Here is a 21218-nt window from a genome sequence, read left to right on the forward strand (position 1 = left end):
GAAAGGGTGCATTCTCTCGCCTAATATTCCGTGAAACTTGAGAGTGAATGTGCTTCTGCAGTCGAGAAGGAATAATTTAGCCGGAGAGATGTGCTACAGAAAAAAATTATATTTAAAAAAGAAACTCCGTGGCAGTCAGGCTGAGGGGGGGGGGGGGGGGTGTTGAGGTAGTTAGGGTAATTTTCCGTGCGGAAGATGTGGCAAGCATATGGACGTCTACGACATTAGGCAGGTATGTACCAACTGCAATGGCGTCGTTAGCCGACAAGTGGCCACAGACAGAAACCAGCGCGCGCAGGGTCCGCCGTACAACGCATTTAGCATGAAGAGAGCTCAGGTCTCCGTTTTGGAGCACTCTGAAGTAGCGATTTCTACTACCCTTCAAGGTTAACAAAAGGAGCAAATAGTTGGTTTGGTTTTATAGGGTTTAACGTCCCAGAGCGACCCAGGCTATGAGGGAAGCCGTAGTGGAGCGCTCCGGATAATTTCGACGACCTAGGGTTCTTTAACTTGCCCGCACAAAGCACAGCATACGGGCCTCTAGCATTTCGCCTCCATTGAAATGCGACCGCCGCGGCCGCGATCGAACCCGCGTATTTCAGGTCAGCAGCCGAACGCTATAACCACTGAGCCACAGCGACGGCGGAGCAAATAGTAAGCGCATCCAATGGAAATGATGTAATAATAGTAAATGAAATGAATATCACCATTATTAAATATCGCCTCAGCCAGGTACGGAAAAATGGCGGCATTTATATTCTTTTCCTTTCACAGAAACCTTAAAACGTGGACGGTGTTCATCAGTTGGCTCATTCTCAGGCGCAGAATAGCTGTCAACTCCGTGATGGCTGCTTCCTTTCGGCAGGATTGTATGCCATTGATTCAGGGTTGCTGTGCTACCCTTCCTTGTTTCTATTACTTCCCGTTATTTTGTTGTGACCTCATGCCGCCGGTAGCAGGATTACATTTGTCCGCCAGACGGTGAGTTTCAGCTGTTTTTTTAGTGGTCTTCTAGCCGTGATGTAATAAAAGGTCGTGACCTCTAGCGCTGCGTCGGTCATATTGTCGGCTCAGCTGAATGAAAAAACCATCCACAAGGAAAATGGCGCTGACGTCGTCATGATTGCCAAACGGGGATCTGAGGAAATGTGCTCTCCTCGTGATGGCTCGGAATAACATAAAAAAGTGAACAAAATAAAAAGTGGGCAAAGGCTGATGCTTTACATTTGACTAGAACGAGCGTCGTGCGGAACATTTATAAGAACATGCGATCAAGTTGCGCGAGATATCAACTTAAATTTAGGCGGGATGCCATGCACTTAACGGTATTTATTAATGTGGGAACACATGATGTCGTGCTGTCTAGTAGCCTTCGTCGTTTGCGTCTTGGACCTGCAGCTCTAAATGGGCGCTTATTTGTGGTATTAGAGTGAAAATATTTTCATTTATTTACCATTAATTCTTGTGCGCCTCGTGTTCGTCTTATTTATCTTGTTTAACGCTGTTTCTAAACTGAATATCGCACCAGCTAGACCAATCGTCCGCTCTTGCAGGATTCAGTTTTTGTTGTGAATTCATAGTCGAAAAACTTAATATCGGATTTGAAAGCGTTATTTACGTTAATGCTTTCACAGAACATTTCAAGAGCGATTTGGGCCTGCTGTTTGCCTTTGTTTATCTTTGTTGCTCAAATGTTCAGTGCTTATTTGCGACACCGAAGTTTTCACGGTGTTGTTTTGTGATGTTAGAAAACGCTGCTTTGTGTTTGAATTAGCATATACCTGCAGAAATCATGTCAACATGTACTTCAACGGCAAAGAAAAAAAAAGAAGACGAATCGTGCGTCATGTTTTTTCGGCCTTAGTAGTACAATAGGATCTCTTGCTGGAGAGGGGTAGGCAGTTTTTGTCCGCGCAGCTTGCCAGGCAAAGAAGCCAAGACTGCGCATCTATGCTTGCTTCGTTTATTCCCTTTTAGCTGGGCAGACAACTCAAAGCCGGAAACCCGGCAGGTCTGGGCAAATCTTATTTTGTTCCCCCAGAAGCAGATTTGTGGCCTCACTGGCTGCTATTTTCAGCGTCTCGAAAAAAAAGTAACAAAACGATTACATAAATTTTGAATGTAGCGACCAATTCCAGGGAAAGAAATACGCCGCACTTTTCCGCCCGTCGCTATGGTACACGGCCATTTGGTTCTCCACGTTGTCGCCAGGTTCAACGTGGTCTTGTGTTCAGTGTGGTTGCGGTCTCTTTTATCGACCTGTGCAGCTTGAGCGAGTGCAGTTTGTCGTCTTTTAAGTCTAGGAACGAAACTGCTAGCCACTGAAAACCCAAGACATAATTTTCTTTCATGCTGCTGCCTCACATCACCTTTTTCGGGAGTTCCTTGTCCACTTGCAGTTAAGAAATGAACGAAATAATAATAGTAATACCGCTAAGTACAGCGCAGTCAGTACATTCCCATCTTGTGTATTCTTAGGACAACTTAAGGTTCCGAAATTTTAGAATCTAAAACTAAGGTGTTGACAAGATAGTCAACACGTTTGAACCGTATGAATAATGGTTTTCTAGAAGGCCATTACTGCTCGGAAAGAAGCTCCTCGTGATAGGGCACGTTTAAATGTGCTCGAAACAAATACAGGCATGCATATTATTCAATGGATCACAGCTACATGCTGCTCAAGTATGTGTTTCTTAATTGCAACTAAATATTTGTCTTCTATCGTGTTTTCAATATTTTCTCGTTTTACTAGTACAGAGCTGTCTATCTATTTATGTACGAATGCAAGTGCACAATCTGGCAAAGAGACTGGCCGCCGTGGCTTGGTGGCTTTGGCGTTCGGCCGCTGATCCAAAGGCGCTGGCGAATCTCGGCCGCGGAGGCCAGATTTCGATGGATGCGGAATGCAAAACGACTGTGTACTGTGTGATGTGAGCACACGTTAAAGGACCCCAAGGGGTCGCAATTGATCCGTCTTCCACTATGGTGCCCCATATAGCCAATGTGTCGCTTTGAAACGTTAAACCCCACATAGAACATAAAGTACGCTACTATTGGTCCAAGCTAAGCACTACATGTTAACGTTCGCTTTTGTCTAAAATTTTGCTTCTCGCTCATTCAAGCTGTAGCATGAAAACTGACATCGCTTCAATTAAACAGCTTTTTCGCCCTTTTGCTTCACTTTTTCCTAATTTTCCTCGCATTCATTTTTTTCCTCTTTCTCTCAATACTGCTTCTTCTACATCCAGCATGTAGCTGCTTTATATATTTGTGTCCTATTAATCGTTCAAATTTTGTGCTAACTTCGAGCTCCAGCCAATATCTTCTCCGTTCACTTGTCTCAAACGCCCATTCCCTGCATCCTGGCAACTAGTTTTTCAATGGGCTTCATCTCCCCCTCTCTCTTTCCCCACGTTCATTTTGTTTCCTTTCCTCTGTCCCAACCCGTCTGCGTTTTTTTTCCATGTTTTTTTTCACCGGTAATCCTGTTATTTCCTTATGCGAACGTATTACCTTTGCTGTTATTTCCGTTTCCTATTCGGTCCAAACGGGAAAGTGAAGGCCGTTTTTTGAACCATTGTGCTTAACACTGACTCCTTCAGGAGAGAAAAGCATTGCACCTCTTTCGCCCTATGTGCTGCAAGCAATGCAACACAGCGCAATTGCACACACTCGAACTCTATGATACTTTGCATTTAAGCCACTTTTGGCGCCTCCAGGGGTATTCGTAACTACTGCCCTGAGCTCAATCTCCTCAGGTGGAGGAACAAATATATCCGTGCTAAACGTGACAGCTGCTACCCTGACAAAGGTATGTCTCGTTGCCTACTTTGGTACAGGTCTGAGAACTGCTGCATTCGTTAAATTCGGGTTCCCGTCATTCTGCATTTGCACTCCTTCTTCTTGGCTATACCTTGGGATACATGTCATAGTTTGATAAATAACCGTTCAGTGTGTGCATTGATTTTACCAGTTGGAACGTTCTATATTCACTGCTCATGTAGAATTACAAGAATATAGAGTCGATATGATATGGAAATATACATGCAAATCCATATGTTCTTCATATCTCCTCCGTGTGGTTTTGATAACTTTAGCGCAGTTTTCATAGGATTTCCTTAAGGCATGGAACTCGTTATATGTAACGTTACACTAACGTTATGTCGTGTCGGAGTCTGGATCGAACAGGTAATAATAAAAAGGCGGGGGGTGAAATTGGAGCTTGAATTGGAACTTAAATCTCACTTTTGCCTGTTAAACTATTTCACTGCAACTCACCGTCAAATATAGCTGATGTCGAAGGTCCTCCGGAAATTTTCACATCGCACGAAGTAACAAGGAGCGAACATTTTCTTCACGCAGTGCAGTCCCTTTATTACCGGAAACTAATTCGCATAACTTCCAAGACTGCCTTCAACACTTACATTAATAAGCCGTGTGTCATACTCTGATCTACGTCTACAAACAACCGTTGGTTGGGCCAGGACTGCTGTATTTTTCATTCTGAACAAGTGAAACTCTCTTGCAATTGCATACATTAGAAATAAGCGACTTATAACTCGACGAATGTACAGCCATACGACAAGGGCAGCGGCAACGTGTGCTGCATGTCACACTTTGCTGTTCTGCCCCAAACGACATATGAATCTGTAGAGCGACTCGCAGCCATTTCGCAGGAGCATGTGCCTTTATTAGTGGCACTGACACATCCACGTCGGCTAGGGCACTACATTCCAACTATGGCCTGGACGCATTTTATGCTCCTGATTAAGAAGCCCCAGCGCAAGATTCCTCAGAGTTCCTCTTTTCCCTGCACAAGCTTTCAGCGTGCCACCAATGCTATGACGATTGCTTATGCACCATTCGCGATACTGCTATTACAAGTCCATTCCCTACGGCAGTGCCGCAGGATTCCAGTTTATGGGGCTTAGTTGGACAACTTGATGGTGCTCAATAAAAAAAAAAGGCGGAAGTTGATTCAGAGTGCTGTTTTCAATACATTTGCTGAAGAGCTCGTGACTGCCTTCTCAGATCAGATCCGTGGTCCCGCACAGACCATTTGCTGCAGCGTGGGCCTGGCAGCAACATAATGAGAACCGCATGCCGCACCGTTTGCAACGCAAACTTTGAGGTTCTGCTGCGCAGTCAATAAAAAGAAAAAAAGTGGACAATGGATTACTGAGATATAAACTACCATTTTCGGTTGCAAAGGAAAGGTACAATAAACGACCAATGACATACTTTAAGCTCAGGTGATAAGGGCTACGGCAGGATGTACTGCATTGTTACTTGCTATACGATGTTCTGCCTAAGGGCAGGGCTGTAAAACGGCCGAATTGACAACAGCACGCATAAAAGGTTGCCTTTTAGAAAGAGTACTGGTGCAACATCGGTCAGTCTGCCGTGGCTATGGAACCATTTAGCTTTCACCCACTGATATATGGCCCTCATGACTAGGAAACGGAAAGTAGAAAAGGCATACAGATTTAACAGCTAGGTTGTAATCCTAAGTGCTTCTCTTCGCCTTTATTGCTGCCTTCACTGTTAAGGACGACGGCAACGTTGACAACTAGTAAGCGACTTAGGCGTTGTTAAATAGAAGGCTGCCCGAATCATCTTCATTAGAAGCGCAACGCGAACGCAAACACAAAATTGGGACAAATTTGTTTTATGCTAGATAATGGCGCTGTTTGTTTTGGTTTATGGTTTATGGGGGTTTAACGTCCCAAAGCGACTCAGGGTATGAGAGACGCCGTAGTGAAGGGCTCCGGGAATTTCAACCATCTGGGGTTCTTTAACGTGCATTGACATCGCACAGTACATGGGCCTCTAGAATTTCGCCTCCAACGAATTTCGGCCGCCGCGGCCGGGATCGAACCCGCATCTTTCGGGCCAGCAGCTGAGCGCCATAACCACTCAGCCACCGCGGCGGCTAGCTGTTAGTTTTCAGTAACAGAACGGGGTGATCGCGCGTATGAATTCAAATTCAGTCACAGTAGCGCCTAACTGCCACAGGCTATTCTCTTGTAATTGACTGCACGCGTCAGAATTGTTTGTTTCGAGCTTTAAGTATTCACAGCGCACATTAATACAGGCAAAACACGTAACCCTTCATTGCAGAGAAGGATTGCATCATTTTAACGTCTTGGCCGTCATTATACCAGAAAATACTTTTGTATTAGCCACTCCCTCCAAACTTGGAAGCCAATAATGTGAATATATATATATATATTTATATATATATATATATATATATATATATATATATATATATATATATATATATGTATATATATATTTCTCACAAAGTCGGACAGCCGAAAAGCCGGACTAGCCCATGACCATGGTGATACTCTGAATCGCTTCTGACGAAGGACCATAGTGTTTGAAGCTGACGCTGGTTAGAACGTACGAGTCTTGAGTCGAACTCTTCGCTGGGGAGTGAAACACGGACCACCTTTGCAGGCTTTGTTCGAAACTGGGTTTGCCCCCGAAGGGGCGCAGCGGGGTTTGCGGAGCCTCCTCCAAGCACACGCGCCTGAAGAAGCCGGGCGCCGGGCCGGGGGTGGCTTGTACCCATTTTGACCGGTGGGTGTCCGGCGGTGGGTTTCGAACCAACCACCTATGCATTCTTTACACCATATATGCATCATTTACAAAGAAATTAGTAACTATGAATATCAATTAATTCCTAACAACTCACTAGTGCAAGTTTCCGAATAGTGCAAACACTGGCAGATGACGCTTAACTTAGCTAAAACTGTCTCTTTGACAGTACCCTCGAAAAAAAAATCCTCTAATAATTACTTATGGCATTGAGAACCAGAAACTAAATAAAGTTGAAGAACATAAGCACTTAGGAATTTTGATCTCATTGGATTTGAAATGGAATAGGCATGTTTCGTATGTAGCATCTAAGGCACTTACTGCGCTCTATTCGTTGAGGCGTTCCTTAACATCTGCTGCACCTGACACCAAATTATTAGCGTGTGCCTCACTTGTTCGTTCAGTACTAGAATATAGCTTAATTTGTTGGTTTCCGTCGACTAACCACTGCATTGATCAATTTGAAAACGTTCAGCGAAATGCCATTGGATTCATCCACAACAAGTACCGCCGTAGCGTTTCCCCTACAGCACTGTTACGCAAAGCTGGTCTTCCAACAATACAAAATAGGGCCAAATTCTTGCGGCTAAAGTTTCTTTTTCAACTTTTAAATGATGCTTTCAAAATAGATCAAAATAAGTACTTGTCATTTTCTGAATCATTAAACTCGAGAACAAAGCATACTAAGCACATTACCGAGTACCGATTTCATAGTGACACATTCAAATCTTCGTTCTTTTCACAAGCCATCCGAGATTGGAAAGCGTTGCCGAATGATGTGGTCAACTGTAATTCGTTTGATGCTTTTTTGGAAGGATTATCAATTCTTGAATCGGAATAAGTGCACTGTTTTGGAAATGTTTGTTTTCATTTTGTTTTCTGTGCACATGATTTATCGGATTGTATTGCATTGCCTTGTTCCTTTTTTCAAGTTATTTTGCAAGCAATTATTACTATTTTCATTCGTTTTATGTTTGTATGTAATTTATCCCGGTCCTGCGAAAGCCTCCACAATGAGGCTAGCAGTACGTTGGAAAGAATATATATATATATATATATATATATATATATATATATATATATATATATATATATATATATATATATATATATATATATTCTTTAAGTAATTTTCTTCAAGCGATAGATTAATATACGTATTATTATCCCACTGATCAGCAATACACATTAAAAAAATTAAAACATTCCCCTATGCACCTTGGTTTCGGTGACTGTTGGCCACACACACACACACACACACACACACACACACACACACACACACACACACACACACACACACACACACACACACACACACACACACACACACACACACACACACACACACACACACACACACACACACACACACACACACACACACACACACACACACACACACACACACACACACACACACACACACACACACACACACACACACACACACACACACACACACACACACACACACACACACACACACACACACACACACACACACACACACACACACACACACACACACACACACACACACACACACACACACACACACACACACACACACACACACACACACACACACACACACACACACACACACACACACACACACACACACACACACACACACACACACACACACACACACACACACACACACACACACACACACACACACACACACACACACACACACACACACACACACACACACACACACACACACACACACACACACACACACACACACACACACACACACACACACACACACACACACACACACACACACACACACACACACACACACACACACACACACACACACACACACACACACACACACACACACACACACACACACACACACACACACACACACACACACACACACACACACACACACACACACACACACACACACACACACACACACACACACACACACACACACACACACACACACACACACACACACACACACACACACACACACACACACACACACACACACACACACACACACACACACACACACACACACACACACACACACACACACACACACACACACACACACACACACACACACACACACACACACACACACACACACACACACACACACACACACACACACACACACACACACACACACACACACACACACACACACACACACACACACACACACACACACACACACACACACACACACACACACACACACACACACACACACACACACACACACACACACACACACACACACACACACACACACACACACACACACACACACACACACACACACACACACACACACACACACACACACACACACACACACACACACACACACACACACACACACACACACACACACACACACACACACACACACACACACACACACACACACACACACACACACACACACACACACACACACACACACACACACACACACACACACACACACACACACACACACACACACACACACACACACACACACACACACACACACACACACACACACACACACACACACACACACACACACACACACACACACACACACACACACACACACACACACACACACACACACACACACACACACACACACACACACACACACACACACACACACACACACACACACACACACACACACACACACACACACACACACACACACACACACACACACACACACACACACACACACACACACACACACACACACACACACACACACACACACACACACACACACACACACACACACACACACACACACACACACACACACACACACACACACACACACACACACACACACACACACACACACACACACACACACACACACACACACACACACACACACACACACACACACACACACACACACATATATATATATATATATATATATATATATAGAGAGAGAGAGAGAGAGGGGGGGGGCTGAAATCTACCGCTCTACGCGAGCACCTGCGTTCCCCGAGGAGCTGCCAAATTGTGACAGCTGCCTGCTTCTATCCTTAATTTTTCAGCATCCATTGCTGTGTTGCTAAGAGTTATCTGTGAGGGTCCTGAAGCTTCGTCCGCACATCATTTTCATTTGTGCTGCATCTTGACCCTTCTCGTTTGCTAGCCTGCCACAGGTGGAAGTTTTCGACAGAAAATAGACGCTTAACCACTAACGATGCAGCTTTCAAGCTTCAAGTCGTCGCGTACACTGAACTACACGGAAAGCGCGCGCAGCCGGGCGGAACTTTGGCGTCGACCACAAGTGCGTGCACCGGCTATGTGGCTAAAGAAAGACCTCGTCGCAAGAAACAAAAGCAGGAAGGCATTCGGCGGAATTAAGTATAGCAGACGCTGGAGACAGGTATAACTATGCGTTAGATATAGCGTCAAGCTGTAATGGAATGTATACGGGGAAACAATAAATTACTTTCCCCAGTATACAGCTTTAAAATTGAACTGAAAATTGCTGTTTTCGCGTAAGGGCCGCACCATGCCAATATTTCGAAAAACAGTGCGGCCCCTACCCGCATATGTATATGGCATTGGCGCGTAGTACCAGCCAAGCTACGGCTTAACTTAGACAACCACGGAATCTAACTTGCCCCAAGAGAGTCGAAAAATCGTTTTTTGTTTTCCGCTCCTAATCCAGCAGGGGCGGCTTCGTTTCATTTGCCAAAACTCTCAGCTTTCGCTCGCAATCAGACATCGATAAAATAAAATGTTCCCGAAAAAGCCTTAGCGATGTCGTCAATGGTTTCGTAGTGAATGCTGTACATGTGATGAAGGCACTATGAGAGCTGGTGAGCGCGCAGGCGCTTTTATGGTTGCGCGCAGTTCATATGCCATTGAAAGCGTTTATGACGCGTGTAATTTACAGCGCCATCTGTTATAGCCAAGACTGATCTCCGGCCCTCACGCAGTAGTAGTTGTCATCGGTGAATTGTCAATATCCAGCGTCCGCGATCCCGTAGTCACCTTGTGCACAAAGCTGATGCCTCACGCTAGATATGTCGTTATCACTGCGGGGAGCGTGGTCACAGCAAAACGGAGCGAAATTGCCCCGAAACACCGTTCAAGTAAGCCTCACGAAAACACTGCATGGTGACGCGTGCTGCGGGCCTCCGCAGTAGCAGCCGCAGCAGTGTTAGGAAAGCGGCAAGCGGGGACGCGGGACATCAGTGGCGTTGCGAGAGGGCCATGGGTGTGGACGAGGAGGTGCGCCGTGCTTTGAACGTTGCACGTATACACATCCGGCGGTCCAGAGACAAAAACCTGCGGTGGGTCGAACAGGAGAAGACGAGCGCTCTGGGGTGCTGCCCCCAAAAGGACTGCACAGAACTACCTGACTGCGTATCGCCACCGTCATTCATACCGGCTTTTCGTGAGAAGGACTCTGAAACTAAAGTTATTTTATGTAATCCGTTCTGTTTTATTTGTTTTATTTATTTATAGAATATTCCCGACACGGAGTCCATGCAGGGTGGGCGTACTAATCATTCAAACCACAGAAAACGCAACACTTCAAAAACAACACAATATACCAATAAATGTTAAAACAGAAGGGACAATTGTTTGATTAGTTGATTCCAATCTTTTACTGTGCGTAGAAAAAACGAAATCTTGAGTGTATTTGAGCGAATATAGGGGTTCGAGAACTGGGATGATGTTGACGAGTTTGTCTGGTTGGTGCCGGCGTTAAGTATGATCAGGATTCCAGACCAAGTTTGTTATGTAATAAGAAAGAAATAAATTACAACCTAAGCCATAATAACTATAGTAACTGCTTTATATTGTGTTGCACTAAGGAAAGCTACAAAGCTTTCTTTTGTAGCCGTTGGGCGGCGCTTGGGCGGTTAGCTAATGAGTAATGGCTCCGTTCTTACAAATAAGGCAGCAACAGCTGCAACCATTTTTATGTCTCGTCCCAATGGGCACCTTTAACCTCTAAACGTCATGTTGATTGTAGAGGCATAATTTTTTTAAGTTCCTTCTTTGGCATTCACGTTGCATTGATTCGTATTGTGGTGCATCAGTAGGCACTGATACCATTAGTCGGTTTCAGCTTTCACGCCGTTTCATAACCTTAGGAGGACAGGAAAGGGCGGTGAGTACTGAACCGTCCTTTTTTTGTAGCGTAAGCTACACTGACCGAGGTTGAGCAGTATCGCGTGGCTCCTGGAGAGCCGTGCTGCGCATGCGCGAGGAGCAGTGACGTCACAAAGCGCACAGCTGGCGCACCGGAGCCGCCGCGCGCGCCTCGCCGGTCTGCGCATCTTCTGGAAACCGCACCACGTGACCAACACGCCACTGCTCACGTGAAGAACCACGTGACCAGCCACGGCGCCGCGCTGCAGGCAGCTGCTTCGTACCACTTGACCACGTAACCCCATTGTTCCTAGTGGGATTGGTCCTCGTGGACACGCTTTTCACTGTTCACTTGGCGAACTACCTGCGTTACGCTGTCGATTAGATACATTTTGCTCAATTGGCTTGGTAATTCTATCATAAAGAACTGTGCGCGAAAACCTTTACTGTCGTTTTCTGGCCACAAATTAAGTTGATTAGTTGCTCAGGATAGTTTATTGGAGCTGCAAAAGTCGGGCCATCGCTGAAGCCTTTACCTTGACCTTGAATGAATAAATAAATGAAAATAAACATTGTCGCGACTGTGCTTCGAACCCGCGGCGGCGCGAACAGATCAGCTTCGCTGACCACTGCACGACAGCACCATGCTATCGCCAGTTTTTTTCTTTTTTGCATAGAAATAGTGCCGAAAAGAAAAGTAAGAACGCTCACGCCATGTAACACCAGGCCACCATACCCCTGCAGGACCCCACCTTCCAAAACATCAAAAGTCTGGGACGCACACACATGCATCCAGATAGGGAAGTCAGCTAGGCGGCTCTTGCAGGGCAGCATATACACCCCACATCAAAGCACATTGTTCACGAAACAAAGATTTTGACGACCGTGGTGATTCGGCGTGGCGGTCCATCATGGCGTGGCGGTCCATAGGGCAAGCATCTCCTTAGCATGAAACCGTGCCTTCACAGGCAGCGTTGACGTGTGCAGCTTAAAGAATGTTTTCGCGGCAGAAGAAATGCACAATCGCCTAACACTTTTTAAGACACTGGCGTCAAGGAACTCAAGAAAAGGTTGCCGATACAACGGTACAAGGAACAAATACTCTGTAAGTGCCTGAGTCACCTGCCTTCTGGAGAGGCTATACAGGCAGTCTAACGAAAAGCGCACAGTGAGGAAATTTAAGGTGTAAGCAACTTCCTTAAGAAATCCCCATAAAAATCCCCCACGAGTGTGCCCCGTCGGTGAGAATAGGAAAGGCAAATGAGCCGTGAGACGCCTAATAAGCACAGCTACTAAAAAAGGGTGGTTTGACGATTTGAAAAAGAAATAAAACGCGAAACAAGTTGATGCACGAATAAGTGAATAAGGCCGATTTCACCAGATTCTAGAGAAAGAAATAGGTTATTGCGACCAATGGGTTCCCATTGGGAACGCCTTACGAATGTAGCAAATATTCTGTGCGTCACCTGAACTTTATTCCTCGCACAGTGGAGAACCTGCAGCTTATAGAGAAGTTCTGCAAATGAAAAAAATGTTGCAGACTTGAGCCCGAGCAAACACTGACAGTTCCTTACCCATCCAAGCCTGGGTTTGTCGCCTCATGGAGACTATCTGTGAATCCCAGTAGGCGCCGCTGTTGCGAATTTGGTGAAGAGGAACCCCTAGGTAGAGAAGGGGCGCAGTCCCAGCTTATGCCACCATAATGACTTGGCGTTGTACCCCAATGGCGCAACCAAAATCCCTTGGATTTATCAAGATTAAGAGACGTACCTGATACCTTGCAAAACTTCAATCAAATGGAATGCCTCAAGCGCACTCTTTTTGTCAGAACAAAAGAGGGCGACATCATCTGCATAGGCTAAAATCTTAGTTTCACACAGCGCCAGGGAGAAACCACGAATATATGCACAGTTATTAATACTGAGACAAAGGGGTTCAAGATATAGGGCAAATAACAAAGGCGGTAAGGGACAGCCTTGGCGAACAAATAATTTCAATGGAATAGGTTTAGTTAGCTCTTGGTTAACAATAAGCCTTGTATGGGACTCCTTATGGCACAGTCTTATGCCCCTAAGCAAAACATCTCCAATATTTGCATTCTCTAAGACCGCAAACAAAAAATCATGAGGAAATTTATCAAAGGCCTTAGCAAGGTCAATCTGAATTACAGCTACTTGTCCGATCTCATCTGATACTGCCTCCACTACTAAACGTGCAATATGAATATGGGTTTGGATGCTGCGGCCTCTGATACCGCAGACCTGATGCGTGCCTATTAAGTGAGCGACAACGAGCTGCAAACGATTGCAAAGAACCTTTGCAAAAAGTTTGTAATCTACATTACAGAGAGAAATTGGATGATATCCCTCAACCGCTTTCAGTCGCATTGAATCTGTGCTTTTTGGAATTATTATAGTATGCCCAGAATAGAAAGTGGGGGCAAAAAAAAACATCGTAAGAAACCTGGAAACCTAAACCAAGACAGGCGCTAGGCCAGTGGAAAATGTTTTATAGAACTCGCTAGTAATGCCATCTGGCCCAGGAGGTTTCTGAGCCGTGAGGTCAGAAATGGCAGAGTTTATTTCGTCTAAAGTGATAGGTCCCTCCACTAAAGCACGCTGCTCATCGTAAATTCGGGGCAAAGCTTCGAAAAAGTGACTATATACTCATGTCACATTTGTGCTCGCGCAACCACCAAACAGATTCCGATAATAGTCAAAGAAAGCCTCAGTAATACCAGGACCATGGCTATATATGCAACCACCATACTGAATTTTCAATATTTCTTCAGCTAGAGTAGTTTGGCTGTTATCACTCAGGGCCGGACGAGATGGTTGTTCATCCAGAAACCTATGGGTCCTAGATCTTATCAAGGGCCATTTGCATCGTTTGGTTTCACACTGCTGAAGCTCTGCTTTTACGGCAGTGATATCTTCTACATAGGCACCTGGGCTAATCCTCTCTAACTCATGTAGCTCAATGAAAGTACGGCCGAGCTCTCGAGGGTGATGTCTCTTCAAAAACGCGATGCTTGCTGAGGCTTCAATAGCAATGTTTTTTGCTTCTGTTTGAATAAGTCCCATTTTCGTAAAACTGAGAGATCACCGCGTGACCACGTGTCCTTCAAGCAAGTAGATACAGAACGTTATAAGGTTTAATCTGAGAGCAGGCAGCTATTCAGCTTCCACAGCTCCCCTCGAGGATGGAGTATGCGCCGACTGTACCTCCCTATCTGAAGCGACACCATGCAGTGATCACTGAAGAATATGGGCCGCGCCCAGTAACCAAAAACGCTGGACAACATGTCTGCTGAAACGTAAATCCTGTCAAGCCGATCACTAGAGGAGCACTGAAAATGAGTGAAATGAATGTCATGTCCCTTATCTTGCCCAACATCCACCAGGTTGTATTCGCATGTCAAATGAGTGAGTAACGCAGCACTAGGGTCATATCGCTTACTTAACACTGCTCGGTCTTCATCTCTACAAACACAATTTAAATCCCCCAACAGCATAGTTTTACGATCCGTGGACAAATGGTCGACAAATGACAGGAAAAATAGCCTTCTATAACTCTGCTTTACAGGAGCATAAACGGAAACAATTCGCCACTGTACATCCGAAATTGCGAGGTCGCTGCAGATAAGTCGCCCTTCATCATCTGTGCTATACGACACGGCAGTAATACCCAGTGTGTTGGCCAGGAATAGCATGCATCCACCTCATAAGCCTCTCGAATGACTAACGATAACATTGAATTCTGACAAAAAAGGCTCCACAGAACCTTCAGTTTCCTCATCAGAGGACAGCTTGGTTTCCTGGATGGCTGCCACACTCACACCCCACTTATTTAAAAGATGCCGCGACTGATGTTGCCTTCGGCGATTACGCAAACCCCTGATGTTAAGGGTAGTGACCTTAAATGCTGTAAGGGCCGCCATTTTTGGTGCTTGTCTTATTGAAGGCCATTTCCTGTACTGGGGTGGCCGGCCTACAAATCGGCAGCCTGTAGGGCAGACATCGCTCTTCGTTTTGAGGTGCCCCTTCCCAATGCCACTACACCAGGTGTCTTCTGCTCATCGTCATCGACACACATCTCTTCATCTGCAGGACGCTTCAAATGTGCGCTGTTGTCCATCGCCTCTTCTGAGAGAGCCAAGGCTTCGGTCCATAAAGCCGAGTGGACCACGTCACTCGCAACTACGCTGACAGCGGACGGGGCACTGAACACACTAGAAGCTGACACTTCAGGCGACACACTGCTGCACTCCGGCGACGAAGGGGCATCGCCGGCGCAGAAGGCGTGTCGCACATTCACTGGGGTAAGCGCCCCCACTGGCTCTACAGCAGGGGTGTTCTGCTTTCGTGATCGTTGGGTGACAGGTGGCTCCTGAGCAGGAAGCACAGGACTCAAAGTAGCAGACACGGGCAGACCCGGGTCCGGTTGCTTTGGGTCTGGAGACGGGGATTCCTGTTTTTCCCTACTTGCAGGCGGACCCTTGCCGTTATTCTGTGCAAAAGCCTTTGGTCCATATTCTGTTTGGAGCTCATGACTCCGTTCAACCGACGCTTGCACAACATCCGACACATCCATAATGTGCTCTGACACCCCTTCATCCTCATGTGCCTAGTTGCCTTGGCGTAACTTGTCAGCACAACTCATAACAAAGCTGTCTACTCTGTGCCCGAAGCGTCGGCACTGGGTGCATCGGGGCGTACGACACTGACGCCGTACATGGCTCACACGGTTACAACGAAGATACACCGGAGGCCTACCTGGGATCACTACTAAAGCTTCTACCCCGAAAACGTTGAGCGTGTGAGGAACTGTACTCCGCCACGACGGTTAAAGGGGCCATGACATAGTCGTTCTTCATATTGCAGTTTTCTGCTTCAGTAACTAATGCAAGAGCTTATGATTCAATTTCCGAAATTTGACGGCCCCGTACAGGCTGTATTTTCCAAAAAATACGATCGAAATTGAGACCAGGAGACTCCTCCCACCGGCAGCGACCGCCATATTGAAAGCTCTCGTGACGTCACTACCACATGCACGGAGCAACGTCGTCTGCTCTCGTTGCTGCAATACGCGCAGTGAGGTCCCATTCCCCCTTTACTTTCGCGATCGATCGAAATAGCAGTTGTCCCTCATATATGAATGACTGGTACCGCAAAAGCGATAATAACATTAACGCAGTTTTTCTACGGTACAGGTAGGGTGCGGTCACACTATAGGCCGATGCGATGGCGATCGACGGTAGGTTGGCTGATCGGTACGCAAATGCCGTCGCTGACGCACTGGTCTATCACGCTAGACCGACGACGACGCCAGCACGATCAACGATCGCGTATCGTACTAACGTAAATAGACAGCTTAGTGGGGACCAGAAGAATGTGGTGGGGAACTAGTTGGTATGACATTCTGTAAACTTAAGATTTACAAACGTATTGGACCTCATGCTAGCCACGGCGACATACGCGATGTGCGTGCACCAGCGAAGATGTGCTTTCATTCGGTGCCTGCGCATAGAACCGATCGGCGAGGCAAGCGACACGGGCAGAAAACGCCACACAACGGTGCCGCTCGCCTTCGCCTAGGCTTGTGCGACCGAGCGAAAGCTTCACCCCCGGTGAGGCGACGGCCGGAAAATCTGCGCTTGTGTGCCTTATCCGTATCGAAAAAAGCGAAACAAGCGTCTACATATCATATCTTCACACTTCGTTACTAATCAGTGAGGAACTTTTGCAAAGTTCTTTAATTTCGGTTGACGGTGGACCGCCAGCCCCTTTCGTGACGAGGCCTAGCGAGTACGCAGAATTCATGTGTGCGATTTAGGCTATTGCGGAGAGCGAATTCGTAAGTTTTAGCGCCTGCAAAAGGCTGTCGAGCGTAGTTTTGGCTACAGTGCCCTCAAAGCGACGACTGCCTACATTGCAGGACGCGAGTACAATAAGGGGGAGGTGCCGATATATGTGACCCGGTCTGCATATCATGTGCAGAAGGAAGCCGGCAGCAGCCGTCGGCGTCGACTGTGGACAACAAATCTGGTTGTTTTCATTAATTCAAGTAATGTCAGAACTTATTTTTAGCTAAATCGATCTAAAATAAATTTTGGTGACATAAGAGAAAGCAGATACAACCAGCGGAAAGCGCCGGTATCCTACACGAAGCGTTTCCCAAGCAGGCGATATAGCATCATCGGCGCTTATTGCAGTGTTATCATGGTGTGTAAATGAGTAAAAGTGCAATTTGTGAGCAAGAGTACATAATATTTAAGATAAGGATAACCCACCTGGCGTTTATGCCATGCAAACGTGCAGTACTGTTTGCGCACAGCCATGTAAACAACCTCAGCTCGGGGCTGCAGTTGTAATCGCCGCACTCCTGGGGCCCAATGCGCACGCAAAGCAAAATGCAGTACTATTATTTCGAAGCACTCATTTAGACGGCGGCGACTATTCATCGGTGCGGACAGTGAAAGCATTCAAGTCACGTAGGGTTTTGCAAGCGGCTTGGTTAGTGCAAAAAGGTTCTATGAGTCGAAGTAAATAATGTATGTTCGACTTACAAACACGTACATGCAGCGCGGAAGTCGTCGCACTCGGCACTTTTCTCTTCTCCTTTCGTGCCTCAAGGTTACTGTAGTGAACCTTTTGATAATTTGAGTTCAATTACCGAGCGATGAATAGCGGACAAGAACTTGGTAGCTAGCTAAAAAACACCGCGGCTTTCACGGCGCACATCGGCGAAGGCCTGCACGGCACGTGCCGCTTTTCACATACGGGAGCACTTGACTGCCCAAAAGAGACCACACTCATAACATACGAACAGCATGCTTCCAAGCGTAAATAATAAAACAGGGGTCCATCGATGTCTGTTTCCTCAACAATCAGAAAGTGGGCGCCACGAGCAAGTCCGCTTTCCCAAGGATCACTCAGCTCGCGTAATAAGTTGAAGGCTTCCCAAAATAGAACACGGAAAATGCATTTTATTTCGCTAGGCTAAAACAAAAACTTTTCGAGCGACCGCTGTCTACTGTGTGCGCGCAGGCACCTCAGCAGCTAGCTCGCAGCAGACGACGCGTGGCGTGTATGCGCTCGTGACGTCAGCGATCATAGGTTGCCAGACCAGCAAGCAGTTCGCAAAAGAAAAAAAATTCGTTTAAAAATATTTACCGCACAGAATCAATTGAAAATTGGGGGAATTGTAATTTAACCTGTTGGGAATTAAAGGCGATAAGCAGGGTATGCGTGAAAATAGGCTGTCATGGCCCCTTTGACAGTGAATAAAGGCGCATGTAGGGAATGCGCGCCGTTCATATATTAAATCTTCCGAAACAGATGTCGCCGCTCTTACGCTACGTATATCCTGGCCAAGAAGGGCTAGGCCATCATCAATTTTTTAAAAGAAATCGACGACCTTTAGTGATTGGAATATTTAAAGCTTGGACTTGAGATGACATGAAACATGACAAACGCGATCGAGAGCAAAGTCTCAGAAAGGCAAAATTGTTTAGAGAAAAACATACCCAGCTCACCCTTACGCATGCACTTCATAATCTCCTTATTTTATGGCTTCAATCATTTCCTGTGTTAACCTGGTATTGCTTTTGCTTGTCAAAAACATTTTTTTTGAAGAACTCTTCACACTGCATAATTGACCATGAAAGGAAGCAAGCCGTCTCGTTCGCTGTCCATCGTGTGGTTCCTCAGCAAAATCAGGTAAAGGCCTAATGCTTGCGGACGCGTCTGCAATACGATTTCCTGCGCAACTCATTTGATCAGTCCCTCGTTCTGACCCCTTCAGTTGTTACAATTAGCTCTGCCTAATTCGAAGGAAATTTCGCTCCCTTTCGAGTTATAATTATTCAGATTCCTTTCATTATACTTTGTAATTAATGAAGAGTCAAAGTTAAGGATCTTTTTTTTCTAGTATAGGGCCATCAAGGCAGCTTAAGTATTGCACATTTTATTTTAGCTCCAATTTCACTGTCAGAAACAATATCCGCCTCCTTGATCTTATTTCCGGAGAGTGCCTTCTTTATTTTTTAGGCCTCGTCTCTAAGGTAGCCCTTAATAACAAAAAGCCAGTGTGGTATGCACACCCTCTGATTTCAGCAGAAACAGAGGAGGCAGCTTGAAATGAGCCCTGCATTGAAGCAGTGTAGCCGCGGTCCCAATAACGCCCCAAGAACTGCGGAATCTACGCGGCTGCGTTTTTATGGAGGAAAAACGCTGAAGCGCCCGTGTGCTGTGCGATGTCAGTGCACGTTAAAGATCCCCAGGCGGTCGAAATTATTCCGGAGCCCTCCACTACGGCATCTCTTTCTTCCTTTGTTCTTTCACTCCCTCGTTTATCCCTTCCCTTACGGCGCGGTTCAGGTGTCCAACGATATACGAGACAGATACTGCGCCATTTCCTTTCCTCAAAAACCAATTATTATTATTATTACGCGGTGTGAATGTCACAACGTGAAACCAAAGCATGAAAGTATCGATACGGACAGGGGCAGAATCCTGCATCCGTGCGCTTGTGTTTTATATTCGTATTATAATACGGTATTCGCACATAGACAATTTTCATCGAGTTCATTCAGCTAGCCTACGTGCATATGGCCTACAATCTGAAGTGATCTTGATCACTACAAAGGTCAAGGGACACACAGAGGGAACAAAGAAATTAAAGACAAGGAGATTGAAGTGGCCTACTCGTCTACTTGGCCATCGCTGAAGATTAAAATAAACCTCGTTTTACTCAAACTTCAGGACGTTGGTTGCTTTCGTGTTTAGTTACTAGCAGAAGCTACAGACACTATACATTATAATTTACGGTTACTGTGCAATAAATTCAAGTATACAATAATTGATTCTTGAAAGAATTTTTTCGCCGGTATATAAACACTAGCAGTCATGATTATATACTTCCGTGAGAGTCTTTCGCGCAGTTATTAGCTTTCATTAGCGTGGCATTGCTGCATTCTTGTGACATTTTGTTTCTAACAAGCATGTGCTTCTGGCTTGCTTCACGGATAGTAAGTTTTAGTCGTGGATACCATCCAGCGTTCTAGAAAATCGGCACTTGAATTGTATAATGCCCAAAAACATACGCTCGCACCATAAATTTACCTCGTCACCCAGAAAGCCTCAATTTTACATTCACTTTAAAGCTCATTCTCATTTTAAACCCCTTTGGAGCTCCACAAAATGGTCACATTTCGGGACTTGGTAAATCGCTTCCTGCCGTTTGCGAGAATTGCGTAGTGTACTCCTGGGCTTGGCGTTGCTTCCCGCCCGATATTACGTGGGGCTGTTTTCAAAACGCTCAGCGTTATTTCAAGCACGTCGTGCCACTATACAAAAGTCTGCTATAGCGACGAGTAGTTTCTTCCATAGCGCTCGTACAAAATCTAAGAGCGCAAGATTCGGAGGATAAATGCAGCCTTTTCTTGAAAAAAAGAACGCAGTATCTTTCACTTT

This window comes from Amblyomma americanum, chromosome 1 (genome assembly GCF_052857255.1).
Source record: "Amblyomma americanum isolate KBUSLIRL-KWMA chromosome 1, ASM5285725v1, whole genome shotgun sequence".
Lineage (NCBI taxonomy): Eukaryota > Metazoa > Arthropoda > Arachnida > Ixodida > Ixodidae > Amblyomma > Amblyomma americanum.